The sequence below is a fragment of the Chrysemys picta genome, chromosome 15, assembly GCF_011386835.1.
Source record: "Chrysemys picta bellii isolate R12L10 chromosome 15, ASM1138683v2, whole genome shotgun sequence".
Taxonomy (NCBI): Eukaryota; Metazoa; Chordata; order Testudines; family Emydidae; genus Chrysemys; species Chrysemys picta.
The window spans coordinates 11635341-11654228 of NC_088805.1; the positions used below are offsets into that span (position 1 = coordinate 11635341).

General features: G+C 51.2%; 2 protein-coding genes across 4 annotated transcripts in view; both read left to right on the forward strand.

The window, feature by feature from the left end:
* RNF10 (ring finger protein 10) overlaps window positions 1-18888 on the forward strand; it is a 207074-nt gene that overhangs the window by 76657 nt on the left and 111529 nt on the right. The gene's annotated exons all lie outside the window — the stretch shown is intronic.
* The window catches only part of CABP1 (calcium binding protein 1), a 39080-nt gene that overhangs the window by 3982 nt on the left and 16210 nt on the right, over window positions 1-18888 (forward strand). The gene's annotated exons all lie outside the window — the stretch shown is intronic.

The following is an 18888-nucleotide window of genomic DNA, read 5'->3' on the forward strand; positions in this document are numbered from 1 at the left end:
TGGTGCAATGATATGGCCACGTATGCAGAATACTACAGTGGTACAATCAGACAGGCAGAAAACATTGCAGGGATGACTTCACACAGTATTTCATTATTGCAGTAGCAGTGTGAAATAGCAGCCCAGGACTCCAGAGTTGTGTCTTAGGCAGATAGATTTGTAACTGTACAGGAAGAAACCCTGAGCATGGACAGAAGTGCTATAAATATATAACTGGTGTGCTAGCCCAGCTATGTGGTGCATTGATGGTGTATGCTACAGGCTAATGCTAAGGCCCGGTACTGTCAGGGTACGGTAATGCAGAAAGAAGTATTTGATTAACTACACTCAAGGTACGCTGGTGTTGTATATAGAGCAATAGAGCTATTTCAGTGCATCGTACTGTACTGCAGTAGTCCAGTGGTGCATGGATAAACAGATGTAGGGTGGTGTAATAGTGTATTAGTATAAGCCACTGTGTCACATTAGGCTAATGACATATTAGTATGTTGGCTCTGTGGAGTAATACATAATATTATAAAAGCATTTTACTGTGGTACTTATGCTTGGGCGTTGTACAGCACCAGAGCGACTTGATAGTACAGTCCTGACAATGCAGTAATATAATAACACAGTCCTGGGGCAGTATAAGGAAGTGATACTGGTGCAGTGTGCGCGTATTTTGGCAGTTCAAGGATGGGATATTTGTGTAGTGTTGTAGCTTGGCAGCATAGTGGTGTAGCAGATTGGCAGTCTAATGATAGAGTAATATAATATTGTAAAGGCATGATATACAGTCTCATGGCAATTGTACTCAGTGTGATGTTAGCACAGGGCTGTGCCAGTCTGGCAGTGCAGTGTTGTTGTAATACCATAAAACAGTGAGTGAAATGTTAATACAGTGCTGGAGGGGAGGATTAATGTGAATTAGTGAGAGTAAAATTAGTGCAGTATTATGGAAATACAATTTTGTACAGTGAACTTAATGCAATGTTGTTATGGTCCAGGAGTAGTTTCTTAGAGTGACAGTGTAGTGGTGAGATGTTAGTGCAGTGGTGCAGTAATGCAGCTGGGTGGTAGAGGGATACTAGTGCAGTGCTGCAGTGGTGTGGGAGAATGGCAGTGGCAGGAGGATAGCAGTGCAGCAGCATGCGGGTGGGAGAGTGGTGCAGTAGTATGGCAGCCTGGTGTTCGATGTTGGAGCAGCAGCATGGAAGCATGTTGCAGGGATGGTGGTGCAGTAGAATGGCAGCGTGGCAATGGGATGTGGCAGTGGCGCAGAAGTGTGGCACTGTGATATTGGTATAGCAGTCATGTGGCAGTGTAGCAGGAGAGATAGCAATACAGCATTAGTGTGATAGAGGGATAGCAGTGCAGCATTAGCATGGCGGCAGGGAGAGAGGAGCACAGTTAGCGTGACAGAGGAATAGCACGGCAGCGTTAGCGTGGCAGCAGGGACAGTGGTTCAGGGATTGCCGGGCAGAAGGGATAGCAGTGCAGCGTTAGCGTGGCAGCAGGGATAGTGGTTCAGGGATTGCTGGGCAGAAGGGATAGCACAGCCAGGTTAGCGTGGCAGCAGGGATAGTGGTTCAGGGATAGCCGGGCAGAAGGGATAGCACGGCAGCGTTAGCGTGGCAGCAGGGATAGTGGTTCAGGGATAGCCGGGCCGAAGGGATAGCACGGCAGCGTTAGCGTGGCAGCAGGGATAGTGGTTCAGGGATAGCCGGGCAGAAGGGATAGCAGTGCAGCGTTAGCGTGGCAGCAGGGATAGTGGTTCAGGGACAGCCGGGCAGAAGGGATAGCACGGCAGCGTTAGCGTGGCAGCAGGGATAGTGGTTCAGGGACAGCCGGGCAGAAGGGATAGCACGGCAGCGTTAGCGTGGCAGCAGGGATAGTGGTTCAGGGATAGCCGGGCAGAAGGGATAGCACGGCAGCGTTAGTGTGGCAGCAGGGATAGTGGTTCAGGGATAGCCGGGCAGAAGGGATAGCACGGCAGCGTTAGCGTGGCAGCAGGGATAGTGGTTCAGGGATAGCCGGGCAGAAGGGATAGCACGGCAGCGTTAGCGTGGCAGCAGGGATAGTGGTTCAGGGATAGCCGGGCAGAAGGGATAGCACGGCAGCGTTAGCGTGGCAGCAGGGATAGTGGTTCAGGGACAGCCGGGCAGAAGGGATAGCACGGCAGCGTTAGCGTGGCAGCAGGGATAGTGGTTCAGGGACAGCCGGGCAGAAGGGATAGCACGGCAGCGTTAGCGTGGCAGCAGGGATAGTGGTTCAGGGATAGCCAGGCAGAAGGGATAGCACGGCAGCGTTAGCGTGGCAGCAGGGATAGTGGTTCAGGGACAGCCGGGCAGAAGGGATAGCACGGCAGCGTTAGCGTGGCAGCAGGAATAGTGGTTCAGGGACAGCCGGGCCGAAGGGATAGCACTGCAGCGTTAGCGTGGCAGCAGGGATAGTGGTTCAGGGATAGCCGGGCAGAAGGGATAGCACAGCCGCGTTAGTGTGGCAGCAGGGATAGTGGTTCAGGGACAGCCGGGCAGAAGGGATAGCACGGCAGCGTTAGCGTGGCAGCAGGGATAGTGGTTCAGGGATAGCCGGGCAGAAGGGATAGCACAGCCGCGTTAGCGTGGCAGCAGGGATAGTGGTTCAGGGATAGCCGGGCAGAAGGGATAGCACGGCAGCATTAGCGTGGCAGCAGGGATAGTGGTTCAGGGATAGCCGGGCAGAAGGGATAGCACGGCAGCGTTAGCGTGGCAGCAGGGATAGTGGTTCAGGGACAGCCGGGCAGAAGGGATAGCACGGCAGCGTTAGTGTGGCAGCAGGGATAGTGGTTCAGGGATAGCCGGGCAGAAGGGATAGCACGGCAGCGTTAGCGTGGCAGCAGGGATAGTGGTTCAGGGATTGCTGGGCAGAAGGGATAGCACGGCAGCGTTAGCGTGGCAGCAGGGATAGTGGTTCAGGGAGAGCCGGGCAGAAGGGATAGCACGGCAGCGTTAGCGTGGCAGCAGGGATAGTGGTTCAGGGATTGCTGGGCAGAAGGGATAGCAGTGCAGCGTTAGCGTGGCAGCAGGGATAGTGGTTCAGGGATAGCCAGGCAGAAGGGATAGCACGGCAGCGTTAGCGTGGCAGCAGGGATAGTGGTTCAGGGATTGCTGGGCAGAAGGGATAGCACGGCAGCGTTAGCGTGGCAGCAGGGATAGTGGTTCAGGGATAGCCGGGCAGAAGGAATAGTACGGCAGCGTTAGCGTGGCAGCAGGGATAGTGGTTCAGGGACAGCCGGGCCGAAGGGATAGCACGGCAGCGTTAGCGTGGCAGCAGGGATAGTGGTTCAGGGATTGCCGGGCAGAAGGGATAGCACGGCAGCGTTAGCGTGGCAGCAGGGATAGTGGTTCAGGGACAGCCGGGCCGAAGGGATAGCACGGCAGCGTTAGCGTGGCAGCAGGGATAGTGGTTCAGGGATTGCCGGGCAGAAGGGATAGCACGGCAGCGTTAGCGTGGCAGCAGGGATAGTGGTTCAGGGACAGCCGGGCAGAAGGGATAGCACGGCAGCGTTAGCGTGGCAGCAGGGATAGTGGTTCAGGGATTGCCGGGCAGAAGGGATAGCACGGCAGCGTTAGCGTGGCAGCAGGGATAGTGGTTCAGGGATAGCCGGGCAGAAGGGATAGCACGGCAGCGTTAGTGTGGCAGCAGGAATAGTGGTTCAGGGATAGCCGGGCAGAAGGGATAGCACGGCAGCGTTAGCGTGGCAGCAGGGATAGTGGTTCAGGGACAGCCGGGCAGAAGGGATAGCACGGCAGCGTTAGCGTGGCAGCAGGGATAGTGGTTCAGGGATAGCCGGGCAGAAGGGATAGCACGGCAGCGTTAGCGTGGCAGCAGGGATAGTGGTTCAGGGATTGCCGGGCAGAAGGGATAGCACGGCAGCATTAGCGTGGCAGCAGGGATAGTGGTTCAGGGATAGCCGGGCCGAAGGGATAGCACAGCCGCGTTAGCGTGGCAGCAGGGATAGTGGTTCAGGGACAGCCGGGCAGAAGGGATAGCACAGCCGCGTTAGTGTGGCAGCAGGGATAGTGGTTCAGGGATTGCTGGGCAGAAGGGATAGCAGTGCAGCGTTAGCGTGGCAGCAGGGATAGTGGTTCAGGGATAGCCAGGCAGAAGGGATAGCACGGCAGCGTTAGCGTGGCAGCAGGGATAGTGGTTCAGGGACAGCTGGGCCGAAGGGATAGCACGGCAGCGTTAGCGTGGCAGCAGGGATAGTGGTTCAGGGACAGCTGGGCCGAAGGGATAGCACGGCAGCGTTAGCGTGGCAGCAGGGATAGTGGTTCAGGGATAGCCGGGCAGAAGGGATAGCACGGCAGCGTTAGCGTGGCAGCAGGGATAGTGGTTCAGGGATAGCCGGGCAGAAGGGATAGCACGGCAGCGTTAGCGTGGCAGCAGGGATAGTGGTTCAGGGACAGCTGGGCAGAAGGGATAGCACGGCAGCGTTAGTGTGGCAGCAGGGATAGTGGTTCAGGGACAGCCGGGCAGAAGGGATAGCACGGCAGCGTTAGCGTGGCAGCAGGGATAGTGGTTCAGGGATAGCCGGGCAGAAGGGATAGCACGGCAGCGTTAGCGTGGCAGCAGGAATAGTGGTTCAGGGAGAGCCGGGCAGAAGGGATAGCACGGCAGCGTTAGCGTGGCAGCAGGGATAGTGGTTCAGGGATAGCCGGGCAGAAGGGATAGCACGGCAGCGTTAGCGTGGCAGCAGGGATAGTGGTTCAGGGATAGCCGGGCAGAAAGGATAGCACGGCAGCGTTAGCGTGGCAGCAGGAATAGTGGTTCAGGGAGAGCCGGGCAGAAGGGATAGCACGGCAGCGTTAGCGTGGCAGCAGGGATAGTGGTTCAGGGATAGCCGGGCAGAAGGGATAGCAGTGCAGCGTTAGCGTGGCAGCAGGGATAGTGGTTCAGGGACAGCCGGGCAGAAGGGATAGCACGGCAGCGTTAGCGTGGCAGCAGGGATAGTGGTTCAGGGAGAGCCGGGCAGAAGGGATAGCACGGCAGCGTTAGTGTGGCAGCAGGGATAGTGGTTCAGGGATAGCCGGGCAGAAGGGATAGCACGGCAGCGTTAGTGTGGCAGCAGGGATAGTGGTTCAGGGACAGCTGGGCAGAAGGGATAGCACGGCAGCGTTAGCGTGGCAGCAGGGATAGTGGTTCAGGGATAGCCGGGCAGAAGGGATAGCACGGCAGCGTTAGCGTGGCAGCAGGGATAGTGGTTCAGGGATAGCCGGGCAGAAGGGATAGCAGTGCAGCGTTAGCGTGGCAGCAGGGATAGTGGTTCAGGGAGAGCCGGGCAGAAGGGATAGCAGTGCAGCGTTAGTGTGGCAGCAGGGATAGTGGTTCAGGGACAGCTGGGCAGAAGGGATAGCACGGCAGCGTTAGCGTGGCAGCAGGGATAGTGGTTCAGGGATAGCCGGGCCGAAGGGATAGCACGGCAGCGTTAGCGTGGCAGCAGGGATAGTGGTTCAGGGACAGCCGGGCCGAAGGGATAGCACGGCAGCGTTAGCGTGGCAGCAGGAATAGTGGTTCAGGGAGAGCCGGGCAGAAGGGATAGCACGGCAGCGTTAGCGTGGCAGCAGGGATAGTGGTTCAGGGATAGCCGGGCAGAAGGGATAGCACGGCAGCGTTAGCGTGGCAGCAGGGATAGTGGTTCAGGGATAGCCAGGCAGAAGGGATAGCACGGCAGCATTAGCGTGGCAGCAGGGACAGTGGTTCAGGGATAGCCGGGCCGAAGGGATAGCACGGCAGCGTTAGCGTGGCAGCAGGGATAGTGGTTCAGGGACAGCCGGGCAGAAGGAATAGCAGTGCAGCGTTAGCGTGGCAGCAGGGATAGTGGTTCAGGGACAGCCGGGCAGAAGGGATAGCACGGCAGCATTAGCGTGGCAGCAGGAATAGTGGTTCAGGGACAGCCGGGCAGAAGGGATAGCACGGCAGCATTAGCGTGGCAGCAGGGATAGTGGTTCAGGGATAGCCGGGCAGAAGGGATAGCACGGCAGCGTTAGTGTGGCAGCAGGGATAGTGGTTCAGGGATTGCTGGGCAGAAGGGATAGCACGGCAGCGTTAGCGTGGCAGCAGGGATAGTGGTTCAGGGACAGCCGGGCAGAAGGGATAGCACGGCAGCGTTAGCGTGGCAGCAGGGATAGTGGTTCAGGGATAGCCGGGCAGAAGGGATAGCACGGCAGCGTTAGCGTGGCAGCAGGGATAGTGGTTCAGGGATAGCCGGGCAGAAGGGATAGCAGTGCAGCGTTAGCGTGGCAGCAGGGATAGTGGTTCAGGGATAGCCGGGCAGAAGGGATAGCACGGCAGCGTTAGCGTGGCAGCAGGGATAGTGGTTCAGGGATAGCCGGGCAGAAGGGATAGCACGGCAGCGTTAGCGTGGCAGCAGGGATAGTGGTTCAGGGATAGCCGGGCAGAAGGGATAGCAGTGCAGCGTTAGCGTGGCAGCAGGGATAGTGGTTCAGGGAGAGCCGGGCAGAAGGGATAGCACGGCAGCGTTAGCGTGGCAGCAGGGATAGTGGTTCAGGGACAGCCGGGCAGAAGGGATAGCACGGCAGCGTTAGCGTGGCAGCAGGGATAGTGGTTCAGGGACAGCCGGGCAGAAGGGATAGCACGGCAGCGTTAGTGTGGCAGCAGGGATAGTGGTTCAGGGATAGCCGGGCAGAAGGAATAGCAGTGCAGCGTTAGCGTGGCAGCAGGGATAGTGGTTCAGGGACAGCCGGGCAGAAGGGATAGCACGGCAGCGTTAGCGTGGCAGCAGGGATAGTGGTTCAGGGATAGCCGGGCAGAAGGAATAGCACGGCAGCGTTAGCGTGGCAGCAGGGATAGTGGTTCAGGGACAGCCGGGCAGAAGGGATAGCACGGCAGCGTTAGCGTGGCAGCAGGGATAGTGGTTCAGGGATAGCCGGGCAGAAGGGATAGCACGGCAGCGTTAGTGTGGCAGCAGGGATAGTGGTTCAGGGATAGCCGGGCAGAAGGAATAGCACGGCAGCGTTAGCGTGGCAGCAGGGATAGTGGTTCAGGGACAGCCGGGCAGAAGGGATAGCACGGCAGCGTTAGCGTGGCAGCAGGGATAGTGGTTCAGGGACAGCCGGGCAGAAGGGATAGCACGGCAGCGTTAGCGTGGCAGCAGGGATAGTGGTTCAGGGACAGCCGGGCAGAAGGGATAGCATGGCAGCGTTAGCGTGGCAGCAGGGATAGTGGTTCAGGGATAGCCGGGCAGAAGGGATAGCACGGCAGCGTTAGCGTGGCAGCAGGGATAGTGGTTCAGGGACAGCCGGGCAGAAGGGATAGCAGTGCAGCGTTAGCGTGGCAGCAGGGATAGTGGTTCAGGGACAGCCGGGCAGAAGGGATAGCACGGCAGCGTTAGCGTGGCAGCAGGGATAGTGGTTCAGGGATAGCCGGGCAGAAGGGGATAGCACGGCAGCGTTAGCGGGGCAGCAGGGATAGTGGTTCAGGGATAGCCGGGCAGAAGGGATAGCACGGCAGCGTTAGCCTGGCAGCAGGGATAGTGGTTCAGGGATAGCCGGGCAGAAGGGATAGCACGGCAGCGTTAGCGTGGCAGCAAGGACAGTGTTGCAGCAGTAGCATAACAGGGATAGTGAGGCGGGTACTGTGCCCGCAGGACAGCAGAGCAGAAGTAGCATGGCAGTAGGGATAGTGCTGCCGCAACAGTGTGGCAGCTGTAGCCTGGCAGGATAGCAGTGCAGCAATAGTCTGGTAGCATAGCAATGTAATAGCGTGGCAGCAAGGATAGCAGCTCAGTTGTAGCATAACTCCAATTCTTTTTTGTTTAGATCTGTTGGCTCCACAGTACTGGCCCTTTAAGCAGAGCCTTTCCTGGCGTTTGCCATGCAATATTAATTTGTAAGTGATCCTGCCATGTGAGACCCAGCAGTTTTCAGAGCTGTTTTGCTTTCACGCCCTGCCTGGCTGTTAAATTTTTTAATGAAGTGATTTCCCAACACAGTTTTCTGTCAACTGCTTTCTAATAGCCTGGGGATCATGCGGGTCAGAGAAAGCCATAAGGGCCTATCAAATATTTACAGGCTCTGTCTGTAAGTGCCCAGGGCCAAAGGGCCTGTTGTATTTCCATCTGCAGAGGCCATGAGAGGCTTTATCTTTTTGGTGTCTGTAGTCCCACTCCCAGATCTGGTTTTAATTCTAGTGACCAAATGAACATTAAACAGGAGGAGGAGAAATATCTTGTTTGCAGCCCCCTCTTTTCTTTTTCTTTACCTTTTCTTGTCTGTCTTCTTCCATCTCTTTGGAGTTTACTAGTAGAAGAGCAATGGAGTCAGGGTGCATCATGGATCAAACCAGAGTGAAAGGAACTAGCCCTGCTTATCAGGTGGTTGGGGTCCCAAGCTGTAGGGGTGAGTAACTGCCATGAGGAACACTCTTCTCCAAAAGGAGCCAGAAACGTCAAGGCAAGAGAATATGTCCCAGCCACCCACAGAGAAGGAGTGAGCACCTTCTCCCTGTTCTCCATGTTATCCTGAGGTCCTTACTAAGGCAAAACTCTCGTTTACATCACCGGGAACTCTGAGTTCCTATTGATTTGAATGGGAGTGTTGCCTGACTAAGAACGCTGCATCAGGCCCACAGCTTAGAGCCCTCCAAGCAGAGGAAGAATACTCTTCAGTCTGAATGATGAGAGAGAGAGAGAGAGAGTCATTTATATTTCAGTGATGGAAGTTCCCGGATCCCAGACTGTCTTACACAGATGTGTGTGAGTGATGGAGGTCCCAGGATGCTGTGTTGTACTATAGCAGAGGGGATGTCATTGTGTTGCAGTGATAGAGGCTCTTGGATGTAGTCCTAGGCTGTGCTATAGCAGAGATGAGTCGTCATGTCTCAATGTTTATGGTGAACTGAGAAGACTAGTTCTAACAGCTGCACATTTAAGATGTTAGATTTACATAATCATTTGGGGGACAGGGCATTTCTTCAGTGGGTCATAGTCCAGTTCCCACATTAGCAATGACTCCATGAAGTCTCCTTCCTAGCTGATTAAACATTGAACTTGGATAACACAGAATAAAACAGAAGAGGGAAGCATAATCTCCTCTCCAGCAGCTTTTCTCTGACTGGACTATTATTCCTGCTGCATTTATTGTGGTGTCTGTGAAGTCCTGTTTGAGACATAGAAGTGGGTATCCAGAGTGAGCCCAGATGCAGAGAAAGGATCTGTTCTGAGACCAGAATGTTAAACTATAGAGAGGGAATGAAACAGGATGTTGGTATAAAGACAACTCTGGGATCCTAACCATGGGTGCCTGGTGCAGAATCAGAGGATAGGAAAGAGTTGGTTCCCAGGCCCAGAATGCAGGTCCCAAGAGCCTAGCGCAAACCTGCAGAAGGGAAACAGCTGGTTTTGACACAGACATCTAGCATGAATCCAGTGCTGTGACTCTGGTTTCAGGGGAAGGGTCAGGATTGTGATCCAAGGAAGATCTTCACCAAGGGACCCTGTTCTCTGCTTCATTTTCCTACATCAAACATTTCCTCTCTGCCCCATTCCACTCAGACCCTCCCTACTTTCTGTCCCTGGGGGACCCTTCCACTCCCTTCCAGGGGACCCTGCCTTTTATGGGACTTTCCAGTGAGGGAGGTTCTGCTCTGTCAGTGTCACCAAGGCGCCCTCTGCTGCTGGCCAGCAGAATTCACTACAGTCTCAGTGTAGGTTTCTCCTTAGGAGACTTCTTTATATTCTAGCTTAATCCCCACCCCCAAACTTCCAAGGGCTCTTCCCCTTATTGACCCCATCTTGCAAAGCTTTCACAGATTCATCCACCAACCATTAGGAATAGTTCTGGAGCAGGAAGTCAGTGACACATTGTGGGAGGCTGTGATGTATGCGGCCCCCAAATCCTCCCCAACAGGACAGGAGGTATTTAAATACAACAGCTCCTTCCTCCCAGGAGCACAGAGGATGCAGTGATAATTCTTTGCCCTCATTATCCAACAGGTATTTAGTACAGAAGATGTTCCATGGTAGAAGAAGAGCACACATGGCCACAACCACTACACAAGTATATGCCTGTGTGCAGGGCCGGTGCAATCACTAGGCGAACTAGGCGGCTGCCTAGGGTGCCTAGTGGTTGAGGGCGCCTAAAAGCCCGCTCAGGCGAGGAGGTGGAGTGGAGGTGAGCTGGGGCGGGGGGGGGGCGCAGGGAGAACTGCTCCCCGCCCCAGATCACCTCCTCTCTGCCTCCTCCGCTGAGCACACAGCCCCCGCTCTAATTCTCCTCCAATCAGCGCCGCAAGCCTGGGAGAGGAGGAGAATTAGAGCGGTGCTGGCGTGCTCAGCGGAGGAGGCGGAGCGGAGGTGATCTGGGGCGGGATCCCCAGGCGGGGTTAGCTGCAGAGGGGGGCAGCGGGCGGGTTTAGCTGCCATGGAGGGGGGCTCCCCAGGCGGGGTTAACTGCAGAGGGGGGGTAGCTGCTGCGGGGGGGGTGGTGGGGTGTCCCGGGTCGGGGGGGCAGCGGGCTCCCCAGGTGGCGGGCTGGGTTAGCTGCCGCACGGGGGCGGGGGGGACTCCTCCGGTGGGCGTGGTTAGCTGCCACGGGGGGCAGGGTTAGCTGGGTGGGGGTTGGCGCAAGGTGGAAGTTTCGCCTAGGGCGTGAAACTTCCTTGCACCGGCCCTGCCTGTGTGCTCACTCACATACACATCCTGTATGTATACACACAGTCAACATACATACATTCACGCATCTCTGTATGTATACACACAACCTACATATGGGCACCCCTGTATCTAGATATATAGCCTTCATACATACCCTCCTTTGTGTGGGTACACACACACACACATGCATCCCTGTGTGCAAAGACAAGCTGAATATACACACACATACAAATCCTTTCCAAACATTCACATCTACCCATGCTCACACAAATTCCAACATGTTTGTATCTAGACTTCTTTAAATGTATCCACACAACCTGCATCATGTAACAAAATAATTTTATTTAGTGTACACACAATCTTATATATGTATGTACATATGTACACATATACACACACAAACCCCTATATGTTTACATACAGAGGACTCTCCACGAATACACATAAATATATGTACACACAAAGCTCTCTTAGAAGGATACACACACACAAAACACAACTCCCTCTATTTAAAAATACACATACACACACAACTTCATATATCCTGTTTTCTTACAATCCAATAAATGTGCACATGCCCCTGCATGAATGTACATATATGCATATAAAGGCTAAAATTTTCAAATTTTAGTTCTTAAAGTTGGGCATCTAAATGTATAGGCACCTAAAGAATAATACCCTGATTTTCAGATATACTGAGCACCCACTGATTGACATCTTCCACTGGAAAAGGAAGGAGGAACTTGTGGTTAACATGCAGAATTGGGAGACAGGCTATTCACATTGCTTCTAGCTATGCTAAAGATCTTGGGCAAGTCACCCTGCTTGTACCTTTGTTCCCTGTCTGTACAGTGGGGATAATACCTACCTCACAGTGGTGTTTGTAGGCTTAATTCACTTATGTCTTTCAGCTCCTCAGCTGGAAGGCACTAGAGATATGCAGAGTATATTCACAGAGCCCCCTGTGTGTTATGAACACAGAAAAACACGGTTTCACTTGAGCACATCCATGCAGTCTACCCTTTGCTCAGCAGGGGAAAGAATTTATCACGTTAATTGCTTCTAAAGAGCCCGAGGGATGGAAGCCAAGCACACAGAAGCACCGAGGGGCAATGGGCAAGATTCCTGTGCACACCACCTCTGCCAGGGAGCACTAATTTTGTTAGTGATGCATTTTTAAAATAGAGCTTTATTTTTAAAGGATTTGGTAAAAACATCAAAGTAAAACCAAGCTAAACAAATATCCATTATTGCTCTGCTCATCAAATATACAACATAATATCTAACCCACTGACATGCACAAACCTGCTGGCTGGATCAGGTTCATCTTTTGTCCTCTAAATTAGCCCAATGTAAGTTCCAAGGACTATGTATTATCTTGACTTATGTTTCATGAAATATCATCGGAGTCAATCGGCTTGCACAAGGTGTAAATCAGGGAAGAGTTTGGCACCATGTACAGTGCAGATCCTGTGTATTTGTCAACAAAATTAGCTGTGGTTCTTTCCGGCATCACAGCTCCAGTTGCTGTTTTCCTCTGATGAGCCATGAGTGGTATTGATTTCCAATAACAAGCAACTGTATGATGTATATCCAGTAAAAGATGCTTAGCTAACTTTGGGCTCCCTTTTAATTATCCAGTGATATTCATGTGACCTTGCAGATAGTCAGCAGGATCCATAAACCTGAATCACACTTCTATTCCAGTTCAAGATCCCTTCTTGGAATAGCGGCAAACAGCTGTTACAGTTGGTGTGGTCCTGCGCAGTTGTTTAGTAGCCTACTGTACCAAGGTGAGGCTACCAAACTCAATACACCTGTGCCTGAAGTCACTATTAAATCAAAAGTGTTGAAATATTCTAATCTCTATGCTACCTATCCCTTACTTAAAATACTTTGCACATCTATAGCCCCTTGCAACCACCCTGGGAAGGGATATAAATGGATCACTTCATCCCACGCTGATATGCAGCCTCCACTCTGGGGTAGAATGTGGCAGCTATGTAACACTGCACAGCAACATAACACAACTGTTCAGAACAGGAAGTGAAGAAGAAACCTGTATTCACTTAAAAAACTGGAGGGGGCATTTAGGAAGGCAGAATATGATCACCTGAGTTGGAATTTGATCAGGAGACCTCACACTGGGGTAACACCTTGACTCTTACAAAATGTGTCATTGGATCTTTAAAGAGTGCACATGATCAGGACCTTGGTTTTATGAAGGCACCTCCAGGCTCATACCAATCTGCAGTGTCACACTGGGGTATTGGTTTAGTGATGACTCAAGGGAAGAGCACCACCTGTCTAGTCACCAGCACCATTGACGGCAGCACTTAGTGCCTCACCAGGTACAGATCCAGCCTGACCCTGGGATCAGAGGATAATTAGTGCTTTCTGCAGTGTCATGTTTTTTTCCAGACAGTGCAACTGATTCTCATTTCCCCTATTCCTGAGTTTAGAGCAAGGATGGGCACTGAGGGGAAAGGTTGTTTAAACTAGAAGGCCATTTCCACTCCACAGTGTGTAACTGAGATGCAGGCCCACTGCTTTTCTTTGAACTGTTAGAGATAAAACTGTCCTGAGGAGCAATTGCAGGTTGGGATTCTTATACCTTGGGAGGGATGGGAAATATCTGTGGAGGTTCAATTTTGTTAACAGACTTTCTGATTGTGTTTGAATCTGATCCAATTGGTGTAATGCAGAAGAGAAACACTCATATAATGTTATAGTCAGCATGAGTCAGCAACGGACACCTAAGAATAAAGAAGGTCCCAAACTCTTCAGGCAGCTGAACTTGCCTACTAGACTAAGACCTTCCCTGTACCAGCCTGTGCCTGCTGCTGCCTGACTGGAGCATATAGTACAGTCCAAGCTCCATTCCTGGTTGGAAAACACACAACTGAATAGGCAGCAATAACACGCCAGGGTCTAACACAGAAGGAGGGAAGATGACCAGTCTCAGATATTTGGAGGACCAGTGCTGGTACCAGTGGTTGGGAGCTGTAACAGAAGGACTCCTGATACCAATGACAATGTAGCACCAAGGATGTTAATAAATCCTAATCAACAGGCTCATTGAAAGTCATCCAACAACACAACTGCATTATTTCTTATTTCTACAGAGTTATATAGCCACTATGTGGAGGGTGAGTAGGTGCAAGGTTGAAAGCTAGCAATCCAGATACAAACTCATGGCAAAGTAGAGAAAGAATTCAAAACCAGAGCAGGTAGAAATCACATGTATGTGTGGGATAAATTAAACAGGCAGGAGTCAGATGGATTTCTCAAGATAAAAAACAGTGAAACCTTCCAAGTACACAATAGGTCAAATCCATCCCTTAGGTAGCTCCATTGACTTCAATGGAGGTCCACTTGGGATGAGTTTGACCCTCATACATATATTCTCACCAGAGATTAAACCACCACACTAATATTATTGTTATACCAGTCATAAACAGGGGTCTGATCTGTTGTCCTAGAAGATGAAAGATCACATATTGTAAGGGACCTGACATTTGACAAGGAACAGGAATGCTTTGTCCTCTGGAAACTGTTACTTGCCCAGTAGAAACAATTTTATTCTATGCTGCCAAACTAGGCTGCAATTCGACAAAGCAAATTCCCCTCCACCCCTCTCACATCTCAATTTCTGAGTTGGTTTTTGATCTCTCTCGGGGCTGTCTCTGCTACTGGAAGTAGCCCCTAGCAGCTGCCACTGAACTAATCAGAACTAGTACACAGCAACGTTTTTCTTTGGAAAGAAGATCCTCTTTAATGTCTGTATCTAAGGTGTCAGTTCCATGTTTTCTTCATAAGCAGGAAGGGATGTCTTATAATAGATAGCTGCTATTACAGGTGAAAACCTAGTTCGCTAGTCTCCATCTCTCTCAAGAACAACATTGCTTCTGATTATAGAATCTAGAGATGGAAAAAATGACAGTATTCTGTCATCTAGTCCATCCCCCCTATCCTGTGCCTATCCCAAATTTCATGCTAGGTTCCTTCCTGCTCCATGCCATGGTCAGTCTCCATAGCAAGTTTCTCCTTCCTGCATGATAAATTAAACTGCAAGCCAGACTACAGCCAAGCCAGGCTCCATGCCCTATCCTTGGAATTCTTAGTGGGAACGCAAGGACCCAGGCGAGAATTGAATCTCACAAAAGCCCAGTAATGTTTCAAGAAGTTTTATGAAACAATTCCAGACTTTTCTAAAGAAAACCTAATGTGTGTGGGTAAACACTGTGTCCAGTTTGGGGACCCACACTACAAGAAGGATGTGGAAAAATTGGAAAGAGTCCAGCGGAGGGCAACAAAAATGATTAGGGGTCTGGAGCACATGACTTATGAGGAGAGGCTGAGAGAACTGGGATTGTTTAGTCTCCAGAAGAGAAGAATGAGGGGGGATTTGATAGCAGCCTTCAACTACCTGAAGGGGGGTTCCAAAGAGGATGGAGCTCGGCTGTTCTCAGTGGTGGCAGATGACAGAACAAGGAGCAATGGTCTCAAGTTGCAGTGGGGGAGGTCCAGGTTGGATATTAGGAAACACTATTTCACTAGGCGGGTGGTGAAGCACTGGAATGCGTTACCTAGGGAGGTAGTGGAGTCTCCTTCCTTGGAGGTTTTTAAGGCCCGGCTTGACAAAGCCCTGGCTGGGATGATTTAGTTGGGAATTGGTCCTGCTTTGAGCAGGGGGTTGGACTAGATGACCTCTTGAGGTCCCTTCCAACCCTGATATTCTATGATTCTATGATTCTAACACATATGCACACAGAGGTGGATAAGGAATTGGTTAATGGGGAGAATGCAGCGGGTCGTGTTGAAGGGTGAACTGTCAGGTTGGAGGGAGGTCACCAGTGGAGTTCCTCAAGGTTCGGTTTTGGGACCCATTTTATTTAATCTATTTATTACTGACCTCGGAACCGACTGTAGGAGTGGGCTGATAAAATTTGCGGAGGACACAAAGCTGGGAGGCGTTGCCAATTCGGAGGAGGATAGGGATATTCTGCAGGGAGACTTGAATGAGCTTGTGAATTGGAGTATCAGAAATAGGATGAAATTTAATAGTGAAAAGTGTAAGGTGATGCATTTAGGGATGACTAACAGCAGTTTTAGTTACAAGCTGGGGACGCATCGGTTAGAAGTGACAGAGGAGGAGAAAGACCTCGGGGTCTTGGTAGACCGTAGGATGACTATGAGTCGACAATGTGACGTGGCAGTGAAAAAAGCCAATGCGGTCTTGGGTTGCATTAGGCGAGGAATATCTAGTAGGAACAAGGAGGTGCTGCTTCCATTGTATAAGGCGCTGGTGAGACCACATTTGGAGTACTGTGTGCAGTTCTGGTCTCCCATGTTTAAAAAAGATGAACTCAAACTGGAACGGGTACAGAGAAGGGCCACTAGAATGATCAGAGGAATGGAAAACCTGTCGTATGAAAGGAGACTAGAGGAGCTCGGGTTGTTTAGTCTGTCCAAATGAAGGCTGAGGGGGGATATGATTGCTCTCTTTAAATATATCAGAGGGATAAATACCAGGGAGGGAGAGGAAATGTTCCAGCTCAGTACTAATGTGGACACGAGAACGAACGGATATAAACTGGCTGTGGGGAAGTTTAGGCTTGAAATAAGCCGAAGATTTCTGATGGTCAGAGGGGTGAAATATTAGAACAGCCTTCCGAGGGAAACGGTGGGGGCGAAGGACCTGTCTGGTTTCAAGATTAAGTTAGATAAGTTTATGGAGGGAATGGTTTAATGGAAAAACATGATTTTAGCCAAATGAATACCGTGCCTTGGTAGGTAAATAGTATAATGGCCAATGAGGGTCAGGCTGGAGACTCTTCCCTACATGCTCGGGGTTTTACTGATCGCCATATTTGGGGTCGGGAAGGAATTTTCCTCCAGGGTAGATTGGCAGAGGCCCTGGAGGTTTTTCGCCTTCCTCCGCAGCATGGGGCAGGGATCACTGGCAGGAGGGTTCTCTGCCAATTTAAGTCACTAAGCCACAGGATTTGGGGACTTCAACAGCAGAGTCAAGGGAAAGGGTAGGGACGGCTTTGTGGCCTGCAACATGCAGGGGGTCAGACCAGATGATCATAATGGTCCCTTCTGACCTTAAAGTCTATGAGTCTATGAGTCTATCTATCTGCACCCACACCCACATAAATCCACCCACTGATATGCACCCACATCAAACACTTGTGTACACACGGCTCCTTCTGCTGACTCCTAGGCTTCTTTTCCTCCTAGGCACAGCAGCTTCAGAGGTAGAGGAGGAGTAAAGATAGATTTCACTGGCCTTTTTGCATTTCTGGCTCCCTCCCTCCCTCTCTCCAGATTTCTTAATTCCCCTTCTGCCAGCTTTGATGCCACATCTCATTGCACATCACTAGAGGTGCCGAGGGATGGGAATGGGAATCGGACCACAGCCTGTAAAGTGAATCGGATGCTTAGGATGTGCATCAGTAGGTATGCTTAGGCCAGTGATACTCAAGACCTCAGTGGTTCAGGAGCCAGCAAAGTGACTGACCAAGTATTATTATTTTATCAACTACAATTGGTTAATAACGTAGTAAAAGCATCCTGATTGGTTAATAATTAAATCATATAGTGTTTTAATATCATATGCTGCAAAGAGCTGCAGGACACACATTAAAGAGCTACTTGTGGCTCACGAGCCTCAGTTTGAATATCACTGGCTTAGGTTCTCTACATCGTAAATTGGAGGCTTGCTGGACAGGTGCTCTGTTTCTTTTACTTTAGAGGAATTCTATATACAGAGGGAGGGGTTGAAGATTTAGGATTTTGCCCATGTTGCACACCTGAGTGCAAAATGGGTCTAATCCCGGACACACCACACCCTTCCGGATCTGGAAGTGCTCCTCTTGGCCCTTCCCCTATACCGGGGTAATCAATTATTTTTTGTCAAGGTCTGAATTTCTTGTTCAAGGTATAGTCAAGGTCCAGACTCCAGAGAAAATAATAAAAAAAACAACAATCATGATAACACGTTAATAAAAAGATTTCATGGTCTGTTCAAAAGCATTGGGTGGTCCAGATTTGGCCCTTGGGCCACTTATTGACTACCCCTGCCCTATGCTCTGTCTGTCTTCCGTCCTGTCCCCCCTACAGTTCCCTGCCTTTCCACTTTCTCCTGTAGCAGCTTGGGTGATTTGATTAATCCTTATGCCAGGGCCATCTCTGGGGATAGAAGCCTGGATAAATTGCTCCGTTTCCTCCCCTCTTGGACAACACAGGCGGCAGATATTTATCAATTGCGGGGTGTTCCTGGCCACTATGCTGCCTGTCACAGCGAGATTCATGAGCAGCAGGGAGGTGATTCTCTTGTAGTTTTGCTCTGGAATTGGAGTAATTTGTCTCAGGAAGGAGCCAAGACAGCTCACTTGCTATGTGGCAGCTTCTGCTCAAGGGAGGCAGGCACTTTGTCAATAAACAAGGAGCCCAGAGATGGTTCCAGCTGACAAAGAACATTATTAATGTCCAACAGCTTGGCCCAGTATAGATCAGCACTTCATTAGCATCTCTGAACAGTGCAGGCTCGAACCAGTAACCACATACACAGGAGAGGAGGAGCTGGGAGCTCCCCCATGGCTAGTGCTTCCTCTAGCTCTCCTGCTGAGTGAGACTGGGACTGGAGCAAACTCCCTCACAGGCACATGGTCCTGAGTTTTCCCCTGCATCTGTGGTTCTCAAACTGTGATCCACAAAACAACAGAACAGAGAGAAGATCTGATTCACTGACACTGCTGCAGGGAGGGGTGAATTACAGCTCTTTGTGCCACCTAATCCCCCTCTACTCCAAGGGAGGGTGGGCTGTGATACCAGCATTGTGCTCCCTGGAGGGGTTCTGTAGGGATTGGAAATGTGGAGGCAAGAGATGCTAAATTTCCCATCAGGGCTCCATAGGGACTCTGCCCATAGAGTCTGCTCAGGAGATGCCCTTATCTGTGCTTCCCCATCCTCCCTGCCCAAACCCCTCTTCAGGGTTAGATAACACCCATTTGCCCTGGATGGTAGGCAGTTTCTGGCCAATTTCTGCCACCACAACTTCCTCCATGGTGAACTTTCCATCTTGAAGGCCCTATATCTTTCAGATGCTGCTGGTATAATCATGTGCATGATCTGTCCCAGAGAATGCTCTGGAGAAGGAACTCAAGGGGCATTGAGAGGCTGGGTATAGGGTGTGGGGATTTCACCTTTGTGTAATACTAGCAGAATGAGGAGTAATTCCTGCT